General features: G+C 44.1%; 1 long non-coding RNA gene across 1 annotated transcript; it reads right to left on the bottom strand.

The window, feature by feature from the left end:
- Positions 1–4,852: 4,852 nt before the first annotated feature.
- LOC123374918 lies at positions 4,853–19,250 on the bottom strand. The gene is made up of 4 exons (XR_006581253.1): positions 19,198–19,250; positions 18,646–18,820; positions 16,190–16,260; positions 4,853–5,009 (listed from the first exon to the last, which is right to left on the bottom strand). It is a non-coding gene; the product is annotated as an uncharacterized LOC123374918 (long non-coding RNA).
- Between the last annotated feature and the right edge of the window lie 1,593 nt (positions 19,251–20,843).

Here is a 20,843-nt window from a genome sequence, read left to right as displayed (position 1 = left end):
TATCATCACCATAATCTAAATTTTATAAAATTCATAATATAATAGAAATTCATTAAAAAAGAAATTCTACCTGAGCTGCCCCCACAAGAAAGAGCATAATTACAGATACGATTTCACTCGCCCTCATGCATGGGACCATGTAAACCCATTATGTGGGTACACAAAGCATCCCTGATTTCCTCTTGCACATGGAGCAGGTGCATTGTCTTGAGTTCACTCCTGGAGAAAAGGTAGGTATCCTTTGTGGTTTGTGTACTCATGTGCTCCTTGTGGGGGACAAACAATGGGCACATGAGTTCCATCAGAAGCACTGGCTCAATTGGGGAAGCCCATTCGCTGAAAGCCAGCCATTATTTCAGGAACATTTGTAATGCTCACCTGCTCTGGGTACATCACAGTCCTGATCACCTCACACACCTCTGCCACAACAGCCCACACAGTGGACCTGCCAACTCCAGACTAATTAACCTGTAGCAGTCTGGGGTAGCCAGCTTCCAGGTGTCTAGTGACCCACAGCCAGACAGGCATGGCCACCCTCAGGCATGTGTCCTGAGGCTGAAGGATCAGGGCAGGCTGATCACAAATCACCAGAAATTGCTTCTTTCTGAAAAAGTTCTGGAGCTAATGCTGGTCTTCCCAGGTCCATAGGACAACGTGATGCTTGTGGTCCTACTCCAGAATGGCCGGTCTACATGTTGGGAAGGTGCAGCTAAGGCAATAGGCATGAGCCACACAGGAGGGGGTCAGGGGTGGCATAGCAGTTCCCCCTCAGAGTGCTGCCATCAGCTGGTCAAATACCAAACACCAAAATAGCCATCAGCATCTCACAGATGCTCTGTCCAATTCCCGAAATAGGACTGACAACACAAGCAGGAGATGTTCTTCCACCAGCTCAGGATCCAAGTTTGAGCATGCAGACTCAAAAAATGGATGTGTTAGCAGGCTAAAGCCCACTTCTGATCAACTCCCATGGGACGGACAAACAAATTCTCCCTCAATCCACTGTGATCCAAGTCCTAGAGCAGCTACAGCTGACAAAGGCACAAGGAACCCTGGGATACAAGCAGAAGACCTGACTTGAGTCTGTATAGTGCTATATGGATGTGTGAACACGGTTGGGACTCCTGGGTTTATCATGCAGTGTGGACTGCTCAAGCACAGGCTTGGAAAAACCAAGTCTGCAAGCACAGGCCCCACAGACCCAGGCTTAGCATGCAGTGTAGACATGACTTAAGGCACTAGTTTAGCATGGGAGATGTTTCCTGAATCTGGCCCTAACAAACTGACACAGATAAGACCAGGTGCCCTGGAAACCCAGAGGTGGGGACAACTTCCATAAAACCACATAATGAATAAGAGTGATTAGTTCTTAAAGCAATCCTAAAGTGCTTCAGGCAGTTATAAACATCTGGAGCAGAGGCTGATCTCAGACCAGTTTCACACTGCTGAGAACTCCACTAAAAACCTACTGCTGAGATCAGAATCCGGCCCCTTTTCTACTGTCTGTGTTGAGTATGTCGAGCAGAGTGATGATTAGATACTGAATATTGGAAATGAACCAGAAAAGGTGCCTGGTTTCTTTATTTAGGGCACTATCCAAAGTCCACTGTGGTCGAGGGGAGTCTCTTTTTAGAGGACTTAAATGGCACGTGAGTCTTGGGCTGTCCCTCTTCACAGGGGTGAGTTTCCCTCCTCCCTTTCCCCCATTGTGAATTTCAAGTCTAGTTAGTGCTTACAGAAAAGTGTTTTGGAGAAAAAAATGACCGTCAGTCATAAGGCAGTTCCATGGTGGCTATTTTAAAATGTGAAACTCCCAGACATGTAGTTTGACAGCCAAATCCAACAGGGTATGTTGCAAACAAGCTAGTTATGGGCATGAGTTGCAAAGTTAACATTCACCTTTTCCAAACTTTGTGTAGCATTTGGCTGCATGGTTGTGGGCTATGCCAGAATGACCAGTCCTGGTCTCAGAGAGGTCTCATTTAAACTACACATCAAGAGGGGTTTAACTCTTTAAAAGAAACTACAACCTGTATTGCAGCAGACTGCTATTCTGCAGCCTAAACCTGAGCTCCTTTCATGGCTGTCACTCAGTGCTTACTCAATTTAGTATGCAAGAACTTCAGGATCTGGCTCATTATATGTTTTGGATGGAGACACTAATGGAGTAGTGATTTGATCCCTTTTCAAAGCCTGGCAAAACACAGCATTATTCCTAAATAAAACCTGAGACAGAATTTCATACAGCAAAAACAAACACCATTGAGAGACACAGCAGGAAAGAGCCAGGCCTGAGCCTACAGTAACCGTGATGTTGAGAATAGGAATACATTCCCTAAAGATGCTCCGCACAGTAGCAAACCATCTGTCCAAACACTCACATAAAAGGCTCATGCCAGCAAACCTTGGATAGTGCCATTGGCTTTGGAAGCGTAATGAGCTGGAATATTCACAGATGTTCCTTCTGAATGGCGCTGTGCTCTGCAACACAGATGGAGCCTGGAAACTGCAGAACGAACCACCAGGAAAGACAATAAAACCCTTTCCCCCTCCCATTGCCTCTCTCTGCAGTAGGGACGGATGCTTCAAACACCAATTAGCATTTTTCCAAAACATTCATGAAAATGTTTCCTTCAGAAATTGTCTATAAGTGAAACTTATTCCTCTGTAGCAGTTCACCAGTGCTTGTGTTCCCAAAGTCTATCGATCATACTCTACAGGACAAGCACTTGTAATTCACAGTGACCCAGGAGAGTATATTCTTATGATGTCTGGAAAAATGAAGACAGCTGTTGAGAACTATGGGTTGCCTGGCCCTTGGTTTCTGCAGAACAAGTAAAATACATTGCTGATGTTCATGCTGTGCACCAGAGAGTTGCCAGAATCCTTTAATGAATGACAAAAGCTTGCAAAGCAGAAAATAATTCATACTACACTACAAATGCAATGACATTCAAAGTTAAGGGTCAGTTGCCATTTCTGCTCTGAGCTCTATTTTCCGGGAGGCTTAGAACTTGAATAACTGCACAGAACATCAAGTTGACAGCCTAAGTGATTTTTAAAACAATGGATTAACTCTGTTAAGCTGTTTTGGATATTAATGAGAATTTTAGTGGCTCTGAGAGGCTGCCCGCTGAGCATACTGAAGACTGAAGTCCCCTCTTTATAGACTGCATAGGTACAGCATGTGCAGCATCACAAAAGCCTTCTTCTGCCACCTCACCACTGTGCCTCACATCTGAACTCTGTGAGGCAGAGGGAAATCCAGATGTCATACCCATTCAGTCAATGGCCTCTTCCTGTGTTGGCCAGCAAAGGTGCTAATTACAGTGAGGATGCTTTATGAAGTGGATACGTCACTTGTCCACTTACGAGGAACCTGCCTGAGACAATCAACTCATTTCTCCTAGGCCACCGAGCAGCTACCAGCGGGTGATGACTTCTGGTCTTTACTAGAGTCAGCTGAAAATTTTCCCTCAAAGTATTTTTCCGACAGAAAATTATTTTTTCTATAAAATGGACCTTTTTATGAAAAATGTCCACTCACACTGAGAATTTTCAGTTTTCTGACAAAAATCTCTAAAAGAAAGCTGTTTCATGGGGGGGCAGGGGAGTCATTTCCCACCCAGCTCTGGTTATTACCAAATGGAGCTGGATTTGACCTGAATGTGAAGGGTTGCCTAGCTCACTTTCCTAAGTCATCCAAGCCACTGTGCAGATGATGCTTTCACACATGTAACCATCACCAGATGGCTATTTAGTGGTTATCCATCCATATCCAATATCCATAAGGGTGGTCCACCTCTTTGTAACAGCCAGGTATCACATGTCCCCCCTCTTTGCCCACTCCAAAGAGGATACGTGTCGGTGACTGGTGTGGTGACTGGTTCTTTAGTTCTCATTGTAGAGACTCTTGCTTTAAGCTCTGGAGATCCTCTGTTGAGTCTCTACTCTTGGCACTGCTGGAATTCCCTATAACTAGCAATGAGGCCCAGTACCCTGAGGAAGCTACAGTCAGCTCTCAGTGCAGCAGATTGTCTGTTCGCTGAGGACCTGATTCAATGTTCCCAGTGGGAATCTCATCAACTGAACACAGAGTCCAGTTCAAGGTCATTGTCCTGATTTTCAAGGCCATGTGTAATATCACCATCAGTTGCCTGAGGGCTGCCTCTCCTCCCAACAACAGAGTTGGCTGGAAAACTTCAAATGAAAACATTTTCCCTTCAGAAAATGGGGTTTGGTTTAAACTGAAATTTTGCAAACAAAAAGATCTCTTTCTGTGGAATCCTAATTCCACATCTGACTGAAACTGCCACGGCCCCTCATGACCACCACTTCTATGTCACGCACATTACTTGAGTTGAATTAGAGTAAATACAAAAGGAAATTTGTTTAAGAAAACTAGACATTCAAATAGAAGCAAGTGATAGTGATGGAAACAAAAGGTTAAATAAAAACAAAATCATAACATGCAAACCAGGACCTACACTTACTAATAGCTACCTTTCCTAGCTAATGGCCCCTCATAGGAGTTGTAGTTGCAGGTCCCATCATGCCCCCATTTTTCTGTATGAGACTGGCTCCCTAGCCAGACTACATCTCCCATGATGCACCATGGTCACTCCTTGTGCTGGAGCTGCCATGGGATGGAAATAACATTTTTTCAATTATCTCTACCTGGCAGTTTTACTCCACTGGCCAAACGAAGCTGCTGACAAACAAGGGAAAACTTGTGTCTGCAGGATATTCCAAAACAGATTTTTCCACTTCTTCAGAAGTAATTTACGTGGCTGAAATGAAGTCGGTTCTGATTCTGAGCCATCTCCTGTCTTCAGGCAAATGCTGTCTGGCTAGATGTATTTTTAAAGTCTCACCTCAGCCTCCATTTGTTGCAATGTGGTGATATTCTGGGCGGGCTGTCTTGCACCATGTATAACAACAGCCAGCTATGACAGATGTTCAAAGTACCGAGAAACATGCAGCTATGATACAAGCAGCTCTCTGATTCTCTAGGAGATAAAATAAGAACCGTCTCAGCTCACCACTTACTTTAACGCTCACGTAAATGCACCACATCTAAAGCATACAAACATTAACCACATCTTGACAATGGTGGACTATCTTAGGGCCCTACCTGGCCACCGTTACCATAGTATCTGCATTTATCCTCACCCACCCCTGTGAGGTGAGGCAGGTCAGGGCTATTATCCCCATTGTACAGATGGGGAACTGAGGCACAAAGAGGCTAAGTGACATGGCCAAGGTTATACAGGAAGTCTGTGGCAGAGCAGGGACTTGAACCCAGGCTAGTGCCCTGATCACTGGACCAGCCTTCATTTCTATGTAGCTCACGCCACACAATGAAGTGAGCTGTAGCCCAGGAAAGCTTATGCTTAAATAAATTTGTTAGTCTCTAGGGTGCCACAAGTACTCCTGTTCTGTCTTGCCCTAGAGTCTGGAACATGGGGAGAAATGCAGGATATTGCTTTTCTTATTTCTCTTCTTCCTCTCCTGCCTTGTTCCTCTTCCCTGTCCTCTCTCCTTTCCCCTTCTTCTCTCAACAACAACACAAGAGATCAGTCTTACCCTTCTAAACTTTTTTCTTTGGAAAAGTTAATAAACTAGTAGATAAAGGTGACCCAGGGGTGCAATTTACATAGATTATCGGAAAGCTTTAGATAAAGCCCTTCATAAAAGACTATTAAGGAATATAAATAGCCAGAGGGGAGAGGGCAAAGCTTTGTTTTGGATCAAAAACTAGTTGGGTGATAGAGAATGGCTGTTCCTTCCAGTGCAGAGAAAGAACAAACGATGGGATGGCCCATTGGTCCATATGAGGGCCAGCATTATCTGATGCCTCATGGAGCAGTCAAAGCTTTCCTAGAATCAGACTTGTGGATAAAGGGAATTCAACTGAGATACAAATAATGGATTTGGGAGTAGAAAAGAAATTCAGATAGTCTGGAGTTTCCATAATCAGGGACTGATAATTGGGATTTATCTGTACTGGGGAGGAAAAAATAGCTTCTCTCTCAGAACAAGTATTAGAGCTGCGAATTAAAAGTCCCTTTTTAAAATTCATGTATTAACAAAGTTCCAAGTAATTTAGGAACATGAGTTCCCTTGAAACTCAGTGCTCCTAAATCACATAGGATTGAAAATGCCACCCCTTTTTAGCCAGTTTTACAAAAAATCAGAGTGTCTGGAATGCATCATGTCACCAGCAGTGCTCATGCAGCCGTCTTGAAAATTCTGCACCTTCCCTCCATCTGGGTATCAAAGTTTCTGCCACTCAGTGGGCAAAAACAATGTCATGTGACTTAGGTGACCAACCACACAGTTTAGCACATATCCCCATGAACACAGTTCTCACTAAAAATTGTTTGCACAATGTGTTTGGCAAACAATTGGGAAGAGCCAACACATTTGTAAAGAGCAAAGCCCTGTTCTTGGATCATCTCTGTACAGAAAGGGAGGCTAAATTTGACAAATTATTCATTGCAGATTGGCAATCCATCTGATTTAAAGATGCAAACTTTGCTTAAAAACACACTAGAATACAGGGGAATGTGAGTAGTCATCTCACTCCACATAGAGGTATTAAAATGGAACAACATTTTTGTGAAAACCTGAGAACAAGTCTCAAACGTTCCATTCTTTATAACAAGTCACCAAGGGTCTGAAAAGTTGGGAGTTGTTTTTTTAAGTTTAGCTAGAACAATTTCCTCATGTCAGCAATTTGCTGTGCCTGCTGGAACCATTCCATTCACACTGATGAATCGGAGCGGTGCCAGCTAACTCCTGGTGATCTCCATTCATGCTGAGAGCAGCAGCAGACCAAGCAATATTTAATTGTCCTTACTACTACACACATCATCTTGCAGGCCCAAGAAGAAGTCTGCAAGCATTGGGTTATGTGATGCTTCTCAGGGCACCCAGGGCTCTGAATCACCTTGTTTCCACATGCCTCCAGTGTGAGTGAGTCTTGCTTGGGCCCACTAGGTGTTAGCTCCGTAAATCAGCCTGTCAGCCACTCGTTCTCCTCTGGGCTATAGCAGCTGACAATAAACACACCCCTGCCCTTGAGTTCCTTCAACATGTCCCTTTGCGGTATCCAGTATTCTTGCCAGCAAGTTGAACTTTGGGCTGGATGAATGGACTATAAAGTGGACAGAAAGCTGGCTAGATCATCGGGCTCAACGGATAGTGATCAATGGCTCGATGTCTAGTTGGCAGCTGGTATCAAGCAGAGTGTCCTAAGGTTTGGTCCTGGGGCCGGTTTTGTTCAATATCTTCATTAATGATCAGGAGGATGGCGTGGATTGCACCCTCAACAAGTTTGCAGATGACACTAAATTGGGACAAATTAGAGGATTGGGCCAAAAGAAATCTGATGAGGTTCAACAAGGACAAGTGCAGAGTCCTGCACTTAGGACAGAAGAATCCCAGGCACTGGTGCAAACTGGGGACTGAGCGGCTAGGCAGCAGTTCTGCAGAAAAGGATCTAGGGGTTACAGTGGACGAGAAGGTGAATATGAGTCTACAGTGTGCCCTTGTTGCCAAGAAGGCTAACGGCAATTTGGGCTGTATTAGTAGGAGCAGTGCCAGCAGATAGATGGATGTGATCATTCCCCTCTATTCGGCATTGGTGAGGCCTCATCTGTAGTACTGTGTCCAGTTTTGGGCCCCTCACTACAAAAAGGATGTGGAAAAATTAGAATGAGTCCAGCGGAGGGCAACAAAAATGATTAGCGGTCTGGAGCACATGACTTATGAGGAGAGGCTGAGGGAACTGAGATTGTTTAGTCTGAAGAAGAGAAGAATGAGGGGGGATTTGATAGCAGCCTTCAACTACCTGAAGGGGGGGTTCCAAAGAGGATGGAGCTAGGCTGTTTTCAGTGGTACCAGATGACAGAACAAGGAATAATGGTCTCAAGTTGCAGGGGGGAAGGTTTAGGTTGGATATTAGAAAAACTTTTTCTCTAGGAGGGTGGTGAAGCACTGGAATGGGTTACTTAGGGAGGTGGTGGAATCTCCTTCCTTAGAGGTTTTTAAGATCAGGCTTGACAAAGCCCTGGCTGGGATGATTTAGTTGGGGATTGGACTAGATGACCTCCTGAGGTCCCCTCCAACCCTGATATTCTATGATTCTATTATCCAGTCCCTGATCACTGGATACCCACAGAAATCCCAGATCTTCCGATCCCAAAGGAACAATGTTCACCAGTTTAACATTAGGCCACCACTCCTATGTCACACACAGCACTTGAGTTCAATTAGAGTAATACAAAAGGAAATTTATTTAAGAAAATTAGACATTCAAATAGAAGCAAGTGTGAGTGATGGAAACAAAAGGTTAAATACAAAACAAAATCATAACATGCAAACCAGTACTACACTTACTAATAGTTACCTTTCCTAGCTAATAAAGTAGATTCTCACCCCAAAGTTCAGTCTTCTGCAGCACCTGTTAGCCCCAAGGAGCTAGGACCCAGTCTTTCAAGGTAGCTCCTGGCTGTCTTTCTCCACCCTGTGATATACTGAGTCAGTCTTTTGTCTTCATTCACGGACAGGGTGACCCCTTCTCTTTAATATTGTTCCTTTTCACTTCCATGTGGTTTTGATTTTCATAGTTTGTCTTTGTTGGTTTTCCACGGACATTCCTGGGTTGGTGCAAAGGTGAACGATTGAGCAATACAGTACTTCATTGACTAGCAAAGGAGAGGTAACAACTCCCTCCTGCTTGAATGGGCCATCACCAAGACGTATTATCTGGTGACTCACTTTTTCTCCAAGAGCATAAAGCCATGATTTCCAATATAGTTCTATTATTCCTTATGTATCACTCATACACACATCTCACAATGATTATGAGCATCAATAATTTGCAAGCTTTCAGTAAAGACCGTACACTTTAACCTTTATGGCAAAATACCATGAAAGCGGTGTATTAGGTGTAGTGAGTTTGTCAGCTCTGAGACAGGAGTCGCTTGTAAAGAACAGTGATCCTTTTGCCAGTTGCCACCAATGAGCTTCTGTCACAGATGGCTCGGCCAGTTCTATGACAAGCTCTGCATATCATAGAATCCATATCCAACATTAAGACTGATTGGGGTGTGACCAATTAACTCTTCCTGCAGTCTTTTGGTGTGCTGCAGAGAGATGTTATCCACACTTTTTATTACCCTTTCTGGGTTTGCAGACCATATGGTAGTAATTTTGTGCAAACAGGAATGTGTTACATGCTTTTAGCAACTTTGTCTGAGCTCCAAAGTTACTGCTATTCTACATGCAGTAGAGACCTCCTCTTGTAATATCAGAGAACTAAATCTTGAAATCCAGGGTAACCAGATCTTAGGCTTCGTAGCATAAAAAGGTCACCTAACCTTTAAAACTAGGCTGCCCTCAAAGAATTTGAAAATGTAAGAAATCCTTATTCAGTTTTTACTCAGTCCTTTCTCAGACAGAGCTCTTACTGACTTCAGTAGGCATTGGTCTGAGTAAAGAATGAGTAAAGGACCAAATGACCTCAGGATTTGGCCCAACAGAAAGCCTTTTTGCAGCTAAACTTTTTTTGTAGTAGATTTTCACCATATTGCACTTAAACAGGAAAGAAATGAAATTCAAATAACTATGCTGATGCACATTAAGTCTGCAAAGTTAAACATTCAAGAGACAGAAAATGTAAAAGTTGGTTGCATAGGCAAGCTGAATTCTCCCCTCAACCTGCTATGTGCGGATGTATTAAGATGGTGGGCTTGATTCTCCATTGCCCTGCAACTTGTGTTACCATTTACGCCTATGAGAACTGAATATGTAAAGATGTAAAATGCTACCCCTCTGACTGGGTGGCGTGTTACATACAGTTTGCAAGGGTGAAAAACGAGGACACAACCTCTGAGGTGGTGGAGAATTGGGACCTTGGCATTCAGAAGGTGTGCAGAGGATAATTTACGCACCAACAGCACAGAAAGCGGAGGAGAAGCAGGGATAGCAATTGACAGGAAGATGTGAAATAACAGCTCCAGGTAACTCACCATGGGAAAGACTTACTAAGACACATGGTGGAGTCTCATTATTTGCAGTCTTTAAATCTAGATGGTACGTCTCGCTTTATATGATGATGATGATGATGATGATGGGCGATCACTTGTTACCAAGTATGTTCATCTGTCATGGGAGTTAGGGGTTCTCAGGTGGTTAATAAGGCCAATCCTGGAACTACAAGTTCTATTACAATGAGGGCAGATGTTTTCAGGCTCAGCAGGAGGCTGTTGACCATGACTGGAAACCAGTGTCTCCTTCCTCCTGCACCTCTTGTCCTCTTTAGCTTGTTGGAGAGCAAGTTCAAAATGCAGGGGACCATCATGAAGGACTTCACTCCATTTTAAGTGTTCCTGGACAAGTGTCTCCCAAGTGTCAATGTCAATATTACACTTTTTTAGGTTGTCCTTCAGCAAGTCTTTATAACGCTTCCGGTTTCCACCTATGTTGCTCTTCTTTCAAAAACCCTGTGCCGCAAATGAGAAAAAGCTACACTGGCACAGCTCAGGCAATGTTGAATTTCTGCATCAATATCTGCCTTGGATGAAAGATGACTTCCAAGGTAGAGGAAATGATCGACATTCTCCAATGCCACTCAATTGATTTTGATAGATGGGGAATATAATACCTCATTTGGAGAGGGCATATAGAGCACTTTAGTCTTCTTGATATTAAGAGTGAAACCAAGATATGCGTAAGCATCAGCGAACACAAGATAGTTTGAAGATCTTTCTCAGAGTGGGCAAAGATTGCGTTGTCATCAGCATACTGAAGTTCCACAATAGATGTTGTGGAAATCTTACTCTTGGCTTTCAGCCTGCTAAGCCTGAACAGTTTTCCATCCATTCTGTCAATGATTTCAATGCCAGCTGTAAACTTCCCAGCAATTTGGTAAAGAATGATGGCAATAAAAACTGCAAACATGGTTGGAGCGATGATACAGCCCTGTTTGACTCCTGTTTGTACTTTGAAAGGTTCACTCTGAGAACCAGTGCTGCTTAAAACAGTTGCTTTCATGTTATCATGAAGCAATTTTAGGACATTGGATGTCCTGATAAATACATCAATCTTAGAAAATACAGTCCAGAAGGCACAGTGATTCACTGAATCAAAGGCCTTAGTTAGATCAATAAAAGCCATGTAAAGTGGTCAGTTTTGCTCCTGACACTTTTCTTGCAGCTGCCATGCTGTGACGATCATATCCACAGTTCCACAACATGGTCAGAAACCACTCTGTGACTCCGGTAAAATTTCTTCTGGCAGGGGCAGGAGGCGGGTTGCAAGGATCTGCGCCAGCACTTTTTCTTGCAATGGCTAGGAGGAAGATACCACAATAATTTCCACAATCCACTTTATCCCCTTTCTTGAAGAGGGTGACATCTCTCATTTCACTGGGTATCTCCTTCTTTATCCAGATTTTAAGGATAAGCAGGTAAAGCTGTCAAATTAACTCTGGTCCACCATCTTTAAAGATTTCAGCAGAGATCCCACCTAGACCTGCTGCCTTATTGTTCTTTATCTGTTTGGTGGCATTGTGTACCTCATACAAATTGGGAGGGTCTCCGAGCTCATCCCTAAATGGTCATTGAGCGATTTGCTCAAGGACTTCATCTGCAACCATAGAATTACAGTTAAGGAGATCTTCAAAATGTTCTTTCCAGTGAGAATTGATGGCTTTGTTGTCCTTCAAAAGTGTGGTTCCGTCCTTAGAGTGAAGAGGATTTATACCATGGCAAATTGGGCCATAAATAGCCCTGATGGCACTAAAGAAACCACATGTATTGTGGATATCCGCAAGATGTTGGAGTTCTTGTGCTTTCTTAGTCCACCATTTGTTCTTGAGTTCTCTGGTTTTACGTTGACCTTCCACCCTCACCTTGGCATGGGCTTCTCTTTTTATATTACAATTTATGTCATTCTGCCAAGCACAAAATGCCATTCTCTTCTCATTGATGAGTTGCTCAATTTCAGCATCATTCTCATCAAACTAGTCCTGATGTTTTCTGGTTTGGTAGCATATGATTTCCTCACAGGCATTGATGATTACTGCTTTCAACTGGCTCCAATGTTCCTCAGTTTCTTCCGGAAACTCTGATGGGAGCTTTTCTTCTACAACTGCTTGGAAGTGGTCACGCTTAATAGGGTCCTTCAAATCTTGAATCTTCAACTTGCACCTGGCCTGCTTCTTTTGCATCCTCCATTTGGGGGCTATCTTAATTTTCATTGTGGATCAAATAAGGCGATGATCAGTTCAACAGTCATCAACAATTGTCATTGCTCTTGTGAGAAGTACGTCACTACAATCTTGGGCATGAACTATGATGCAGTCGAGGTGCTCTGACCGTGGGTGTCTCCAAGATGTTTTCAACTTTTCCTTTTGTTAGAAAAGAGTTTTCGTAACAATAAGTTCATGTTCAGCACACTTGGTCAGGAGCAGAATTCCATTTGAGTTGCTTTTGCCAACTCATTCTTTCCCGATTGTTCCTTTCCACAGATCTGAGTCTTGTCCAACACATGCATTGAAATCCCCCAGAAGGATGATCTTGTCTTCTGTAGGAGTCTCCGATAAAATGGTTTCCAACTGAGAATAAAAATCTTCCTTTACATTCTCATTGGCATCCAGTGTTGGTGCATAGGTGCTCACAATAATTCCCTGTTGATTTTTGGTGAGCCTCAGTCAGAGTGTCATAAACTGCTCATTGATGCCAACTAGTACCTCAGAGATGCACCTTACGAGATTGTTCTTTATAGCAAAGCCCACTCCATGCAATCGAGGTTCATCTATAGATTTTTCTCTTCCAGAAGTAGGTGTATCCTCCTTTCTCCTCCCTCACCTGTCCTTCATCAGCTCTTCTAGTTTTGGACAAAGCAGCAATATTGATGTTAAACAGACTCAATTCACAAGTAATACTGGCTGTACATCACTTTGGTCAGTCGCTGTTTGAATTATTCATCAGGGTACATACGTTCCAAGTTCCAAAGTTGAAAAGTTTCTTAAATTTTCGACCGCTGAGGTGGTGATCCTGCTGGATGAGGTTATCCAGCCAGGAAAAACAGAGGCAAGACTATTTTTAGGGTAACTTTTCTAACTCCCTCCTCATGTGGGGTGAGCAGAGTGGATCCTAAAAAGGACTGCTCAGTTGTGGGTGCAGCTGCCAAGATGCTCAACCTGCCTCAACCCTCGAGCAAGACAACTGTATCACACACCCACCACCTGTGTGTCGGTCTGTAACTAGAAACTTCCAGATTTCACTGTCCTGTTCCCGTCGCCACTCGCCGATCGCCACCAGACTTTTGACTGGTGCAAATGTTATTTTCCCAAAAACTGGAAGATGCTTGTGAGGACTTCAAGTGGGGAGACTGGTGCACACCAGTCACCACACTCTCCTTGACAGATAGAGGACTTGAAACCAGTGGCTTGGACACCATGATGACTGGAGATCCTTTGTCAGCTGTAGCCTTCATCCACCTTCACAGCCATTGTAACATTACACAACAGTTTCACCTCCATTGTGCAGTTATCCTCTGTCTGCTCTGCCATTAGGGACTTCTTGGATCACACTTTGTCTGGAATCTTGCCCTTGACCATTCTGCCATGGTAGCCCTAAGGGAGTACATGACTCCAGGCAGCATCACTCTTGGGGTCATTGAGAAATGCAAGCCTCTCCACCACTACAAGGTGGTGATTCATGTAGAGGTCGCTTTATATAAATATGCTCTGACTCAACCACAAGTTATGGGCCTGATGCAAGAATCACTGTACTATGCAGGAAGTCAGACTAGATGGTCACATTGGTCCCCACTGGCCTCAAACTCTGTGAATCAAGCCTGTGTTTAACCTACACCTGAACCATTCCCAACATAGAATCATAGAATCATAGAATCTCAGGGTTGGAAGGGACCTCAGGAGGTCATCTAGTCCAACCCCCTGCTCAAAGCAGGACCAAACCCAACTAAATCATCCCAGCCAGGGCTTTGTCAAGCCTGACCTTAAAAACCTCTAAGGAAGGAGATTCCACTACCTCCCTAGGTAACCCATTCCAGTTCTTCACCACCCTACTAGTGAAAAAGTTTTTCCTAATATCCAACCTAAACCTCCCCCTCTGCAACTTGAGACCATTACTCCTTGTTCTGTCATCTTCTACCACTGAGAACAGTCTAGATCCATCCTCTTTGGAACCCCCTTTCAGGTAGTTGAAAGCAGCTATCAAATCCCCCCTCATTCTTCTCTTCTGCAGACTAAACAATCCCAGTTCCCTCAGCCTCTCCTCATAAGTCATTTAGTGTCATCTGCAAACATTTCCATGGCCAAATCCATCCCTGAGGAAATTGGTTCCAGTTGGAGCTGTCCCTGCTTATATCAGTCCCCAGAGCACCAGACCACTGTAAGTTATCGTACTTCATCACTCTCACCCATCTTCTGAACAGCTTCCCTTTAACTCGTAACTTGCACCACAGCCACTTAGGTGACAGATGGAGCTGGCCCAGAATCTATCCATTTAAACTCTGGCTTTTGTTGATTGTGCTGGTGAATTCACACCCCTGAGTTTATTTTAACATGGACTTTTTGCCCCTGTTTGATTTCTTTTCCTTTCATAGAATGGGGAAAAAAAGATACAAAAGTTTCTCCTTCATATCTGGTAACTTATTACATGCTGAGGTGAGTTTTCTGTTAAAAAACCAAGGAGTGCGTGTCTGTGAGAGAGAGTACGGGAATGGTTTTGGGCATATTTCTGTCCAGACCCATTAATCCTTAGTAGCCAGGCATAGGATTTTCTGGGATCGCTTCTCCCAACCAGCACCAATGAATGGAAAAACATTTTTTTTAAAATTCAGCTGGAGAATTTCCTGAAGCGACCCTTGGCATGAAGAGAACAGCCGGAGTACAGCAAACTGTGTGTTAATTGCTTTTGAGGAGGATCTGGCTTCGGAGGGCTCTTTTCCTTGGAAAGCCTATGCACCGTTCCATTGTGTATCGCAGCTGCCATGCAATCCCTGTGTCCCCGCATGCTTTACAGGTTCAAAGATAGAGCTAAAGAACATGGGAGAGAGAAATTAAAAGGCCTGGGCATGAGAATAAAGAGCTGCTTTCAGCTGAAAATTCAAAGCTGTATGGAGAGCCAATAAGTTGGAGAGGTGCAGGAAGGCTGTTCCAAAGATCAAGAGCTGCAAAGAAAGGTGGTTTTCGCATCATAGCGCTCAAATCAGCTGATGGGAGAGAAGGGACGTCAATGCTCAATAAGAGTAGAGTGACCAGATAGCAAATGTGAAAAATCGGGACGGGGTGGGGGGTAATAGGAGCCTATATAAGAAAAAGACCCCAAAATCGGGACATCTGGTCACCGTAAATAAGAGTAGGGAGCAGGACGTGGTTCTTGAGGTTGACTGGTGTCAGCCTGCTGAGTGTTTTAAAAACAGGGGAGGCAGGTCTGATCTTGGCTTCTAAAATGAAAGAGGAGGGGCAAGGAGAATATCTGGTTCACTCCAAGGTGGGGAAATGCAGGGCAGTTCAGTGTAACTGTGCAGAATACAGCCCTTAGGTGACTGCTCCTGATATTCCCATTGTATACCTTGTATCCCTAAATTCAGTGATGACTGAATGCATCTCCAATCCATATTACAGAAAAATTCTGCTTCCACACTCACATGGTGTGGGTTCACTACCAACAGGAAAGGCTGTATTTAAAAATGTGAACCATTTCTAATTCTGTGTTCCCTGAACTCAGTTAAGTTATTCTGCATAACTGAAAGCAGATTTGACCCAATATCTTTCCTCTAGAGACTCTAATGCTTTCCTGCTGTAAACTCCCAGTAAGGAGTTATGTATGCAAAGCAAGGGAAAAGCACTAATTCTTATTGAAATTAACAATGAAAAATGGGATTTCAGCAGTCAATTTATAATACAAACAGCTCCCAAGCTTTTCTCCATATACCCCGTGGTACAGCTGAAATTCTAGTGACAAGGGAAAATTCAGAAGTTAGCTGAAGAAAAATCCCACATTCTTAATAACTCACATATCCACTTTATCACAGTAGATTTTACCACAATATAAAATACCTTATTGAAAGGTCACTATATAATGAAGCCTATAAATCTTAAATATACGGTTTACAGTTTTTCATGTCTATTATCTCCAAGGCTCACCTCCAAACCTTGGTCACCATAATCCTCAAGGAGGTGGGTTAGGATCCCAGCTGCATCTGATTTGGCTCCCCCTAATGAAAATTGCAAGTTGATCAGTATCAGATAGATCTAAGCTTTTCCGCAAAATTATAGCTGACATTTACAAGGAAATAATATAGTAAATTCAGCCTTAGGATCTAGTAGTTGCTTGTAAAGCAAGAATTGGCATCTTCAGGCTTGTGTTGATCCAGAAATATTAGGGAGCATAAGCATCCCTGCAGCAGAAAAAGTAAATTTTAAGCACCCAATGTCAATCACAAGGGGAAGCGAATGTAATTGGAACCTGCCTCTTGAGGCTTGGCCTAAGAGGGGAGCCTCAGCAAATTCAGGAATATATACTAACCCATGCTCCCCTCACTGTATAATACAACCAAGCCCACATATGGTTCTGCTCAGCATTTCAGGAAAAAGCCAAGCCTTCCCCAGGAGAAGAATATCTCTTCGGGAGACTGTGCCAGTCAAGCACAGAATTTTGGTGCACTCAGGGGAATTCTGGAAGATATTATACACTGGAGCTGCCCAGCACATAAGGGAACCATGCTCTCTGCCCTCTTCCTTAGGAAGGGTAGAGAACAGCTGGTTGGGAATTTTTTGACGACACTTGTTTTCACTGGAAAATGCCAGTTCATCAAAACCAAAAAATTTTGTGGGAAAAGGGTCATTTTTGACAAATTTTTCAACTAAAAATTTTTTTTTTAAAAAAAGTTCTAAAAATCATCAAAGTGTTTTGTTTTGAAGTTTTCTAAATGAAAAAAATCCAGTTTTCCTTTTCAAAATGTCTTCGGTTTGAAATTAAAGTTAATTATAGTTTGAAAACAAATTTAAAATAAAAAGTGGTCAAAATTTAATGAAATTTTCAGTTGACCCAAAGTGAATTATTTTTCAGATTTTCAGTGTGTGAAAAGTTGAGGTTTCGACTTTTTGTCACGATTTGGGATGGAAAATTGTTTCAATGTTTAAAATTTTTTTGCGAAATGGGAAAGTTGTGTCGTACCCAGCTCTGGCATAAAGCCTTTGTCCTGCCTCCTCCGTCCCCCCTTTGCGTATGCTTGTGTGCTAGGAGGGAATAGCCCCTGTGGTCAGGAGAGGGCAAGACTGCAATTGTGGCCAGTCCCTGCATGGAGAGGGGAGAGAGGGAACAAGAAGAGAGACAGTGCCAGGCAGACTGGATCCTTCTGTGAATCCCAGAGTTTTCCTCCAGGGCAGATTGGCAGAGACCCTGGAGGTTTTTCGCCTTCCTCTGCAGCATGGGGCATGGGTCACTTGCTGGAGGATTCTCTGCAGCTTGAGGTCTTCAAACCACAATTTGAAGACTTCAATAACTCAGTCATAGGTTAGGGGTTTGTTATAGAAGTGGATGGGTAAGATTCTGTGGCCTGCATTGTGCAGGAGGTCAGACTAGATTATCATAATGGTCCCTTCTGACCTTAAAGTCTATGAGTCTCTGAGTCTCTGATACTAATGGCCTGATTCTCCTCTCACTCATCATCCCATGTAAATCAGGAGTAACTTCACTGAAGTCAGTAAAGAACCAGTCAGGGGGAGATCCGACTCTCTTGCATCTCTCTTTTAAATCTCACATGGGAGTTCTTTCCTTATGGAATATGTGCATTGCCTACTTATATCAAAGAATTCTCAGGAATTTTGTTCTTCTTTCAGATTGGTTTTGAGGTGGACCTGAGCCGTGAAATTCAGATCTGGATTCGGATCAGTCTTTACCCAAAGATTGATCCCATGCTCTGGTTCAGGTCCATAACTCCCAGCTAACTTCCAGCAGAATCTACCCTGAGGCAGGATTGCAAAATGTGCCCCTAACATTGTACAGGAGGCCCTGTTCTCTCCAGGGCATCTTGGAAAGCATCTGGTTTTCTTTAGAGAGAATAATGCCACTCTTTTGATTTACAAAAAATAACAGGTGATGCGTCCCCTTCCTTTGCATCAAGGTTCCACTTACTCCATCCTTACCTAGCAGCTGGGGCATGTGTCACAAAGCCATTACTGTCAGCACCTACCTCTCTGGTTACTGCAAGTGTAGCTGGAGGTTACAGACACACATGTTGTCAAGCAGTCTCAAGAAATATAAATCAGATGAGCTTAGGGCTCCAAAGCACAGGAGTTCAAAGGGATTTGCCTTGTGGCATATTGGCCCATCCAACAGGCTGCAGTAAAACCAGCCATCCAAGAGCATGAACAAAAAGGAAGCCATGCAGATGGTTGTTCTGAGCAAAGCAGGTTAGGGTGGCCAGACAGCAAGTGTGAAAAATCGGGACAACGGGGTAATAGGAGCCTATATAAGAAAAGACCAAAAAACTGGGACTGTCCCTATAAAATCGGGACATCTGGTCACCCTAGGTTAAGCACATCTCTGCTCAGCTGGCAGTCCTGCCCTCCACAGTCAGTAAGTTTCTATTGTTTACCTCTTTTAGATCAAGGAGATTCCTGAGTCCTTTCTTAGCGCAATGTTAGCCAATCAGATGGCATATGCAAATAGGTTCATCCTGATTGGCTGCCACTGAGTTTGGTGCCTCTCCACATAGGTTTAACTCCCCCCTCCAATAGGACCTGCAGGTCTGGGGGAACCTGCGGAGGCTGCTGAGAGAAGAGAGGCCAGAGTGAGTCTCCAAGAGCTACTATCTCCGATTGGCCTGCAGGAGTGGGAGCAGAAACAGAAAGGGATGGCGGACAAGCTACATGGAACACTAGCTAGAGAACACAGGAGCAGGAACCTGGGGAAGCTACTAGATTCCCAGCTCAGGAAGTGCTCCTACAACTGCCAGGGATTGGGGTAATGGTTGGTGGCTCCCTGAAAGCCTCTCTCTGCTCTTCTCTGCAGCTCCCAAAATGGCTCTAGGTCCAGCTAGTTGAAGGCGCAGCTAACCCACTCTCCAATGGCCCTAATAACGGATGTAGCAGGACCTCTCTCTCTCTCTCTCTCTCTCTCACACACACACACTCACACTCACACTCACTCTTCCTCTCTGGCCAGAGCCCACTCCCTAGTTCTCTTGAAGACCATTAGCTTCTAGCCCAAAAGAAGCATGCAATTCACATTCTGGAGTTGCCATGGAGACCTACATGGGTCTCTCTGAGTTCTGAAGCACTAGGCAATTCCCTGACATTCTGATGTAACATTTGTAGCTACACATCCACCCCACAAGACATCCGTTCCCTCTAACATAGTTGGGTCCCTATAGAGAGCAGTCCTATGGCCTGCAGGAGGCGCAGAATACCTGACACATACCATAGCATCCTGCCCTGTCCTTGTGCAGCATACCCACACTGGTCCCAATCATAGTGGCCCTAGTCACCAACTTGACTGTGGCAGGGTTCATTGCCAAAGATGAAACATCTAACAGGACTGTGCTATGGTGATGCTGGGGCTGGGGGATGGGGGATGGTATGCCCCATAAGGGGGTCTCAGCAAGAAGAGTGATCATTTAGCATAAAAGAGTTTCAAATTAAAAAAGAAAGCCCCAGACAGACACTTTCAAACTGCATATTAAGCCTGAATCCAAGCCATAAAGAAGAATGAGGTCCACTCCCACGGAGGTTAGCATTCCTGCAACAAAGTGCCTATGGGCTGTACTAGCTGCTAACCATCAAACTTCTGTACACACATAATACACCACCCCCAGTAAACACAGCACGCGTGCAACTAACACACCTCCCGCAAATACACCACACACTTACCGCACACATGCTGCCACACCTCGAGCAAACGCACCCATGTGCACATAGCACCCCCCAGAAAAGACATTGCACACACATCCACTCACTAACATACAATCAGTCACACAACCCAAATAACGCCCCCCTCCCCTTGACACAACCATACCTCATCAACTTGCCCCCTTTGTATCGCAAGTCTTGTGATAATTGTGTTCTTTTTCTTAAAGCCTCAGATCCTGGAATCGTGAATATATAAAAAACCTCAGCTTTCATTTAAAAACAAAGAATGTTTTCTAGCTCTCGTAGTTGCAGGGCAAAGCATGAAAATGTGACTCAAGTGCACCCTAAAAGCTCAGAGCCCCAAATGTATTAATTGAAAAAAAAGTTTTGAGCCAATCTCATGATTTTGGGTGACTCATTTATGATCTTTGAACAGCTGGGGGTGGCAGTACTAGTCCCTTCACCATGAAACATACACATCTCTCTGCTAACCACAGGGACCCCTTTCCCCATTGTGCTTAAGGCATTTATGCTCTTTCCCTGCCAGCCCTCCTGTACTTCCTCCAGAGCCAGAGGCAATGCGTGGTGGTGGGGGGTCATGTCCCCCCCTCCTTTTTGCTCCTTGATTTGTACTGAGCAAGCTCAGTAACACTGCTGAAGCCAGCTGCCCTCACTCTGCCCCCTGCTCCCACACTATTACCAGCCACAAGTCTTGTCTGTCCAGAGCCCATTGCTTGGCCCACTTAGAGCGCCTGTCTCCGAGCTTGCAATACAGACAGCATGCCACCAGCTATCACAAAGGGACGGGTGTGTCACAGCATGCGCAGTGACACCCTGCCCTGGGGTCAGTTATGCTATATTAAGATGCCTTGCATGAAAGTCAGGTTCCAGGGTTTCAGTCTGGCTAAAGGTGCTGCTTTGGTAGCATGAAACAGAGGTGAAAGTA

The sequence above is a fragment of the Mauremys mutica genome, chromosome 7 (genome assembly GCF_020497125.1).
Source record: "Mauremys mutica isolate MM-2020 ecotype Southern chromosome 7, ASM2049712v1, whole genome shotgun sequence".
Taxonomy (NCBI): Eukaryota; Metazoa; Chordata; order Testudines; family Geoemydidae; genus Mauremys; species Mauremys mutica.
This window is presented reverse-complemented; position numbering and strand designations above follow the sequence as displayed.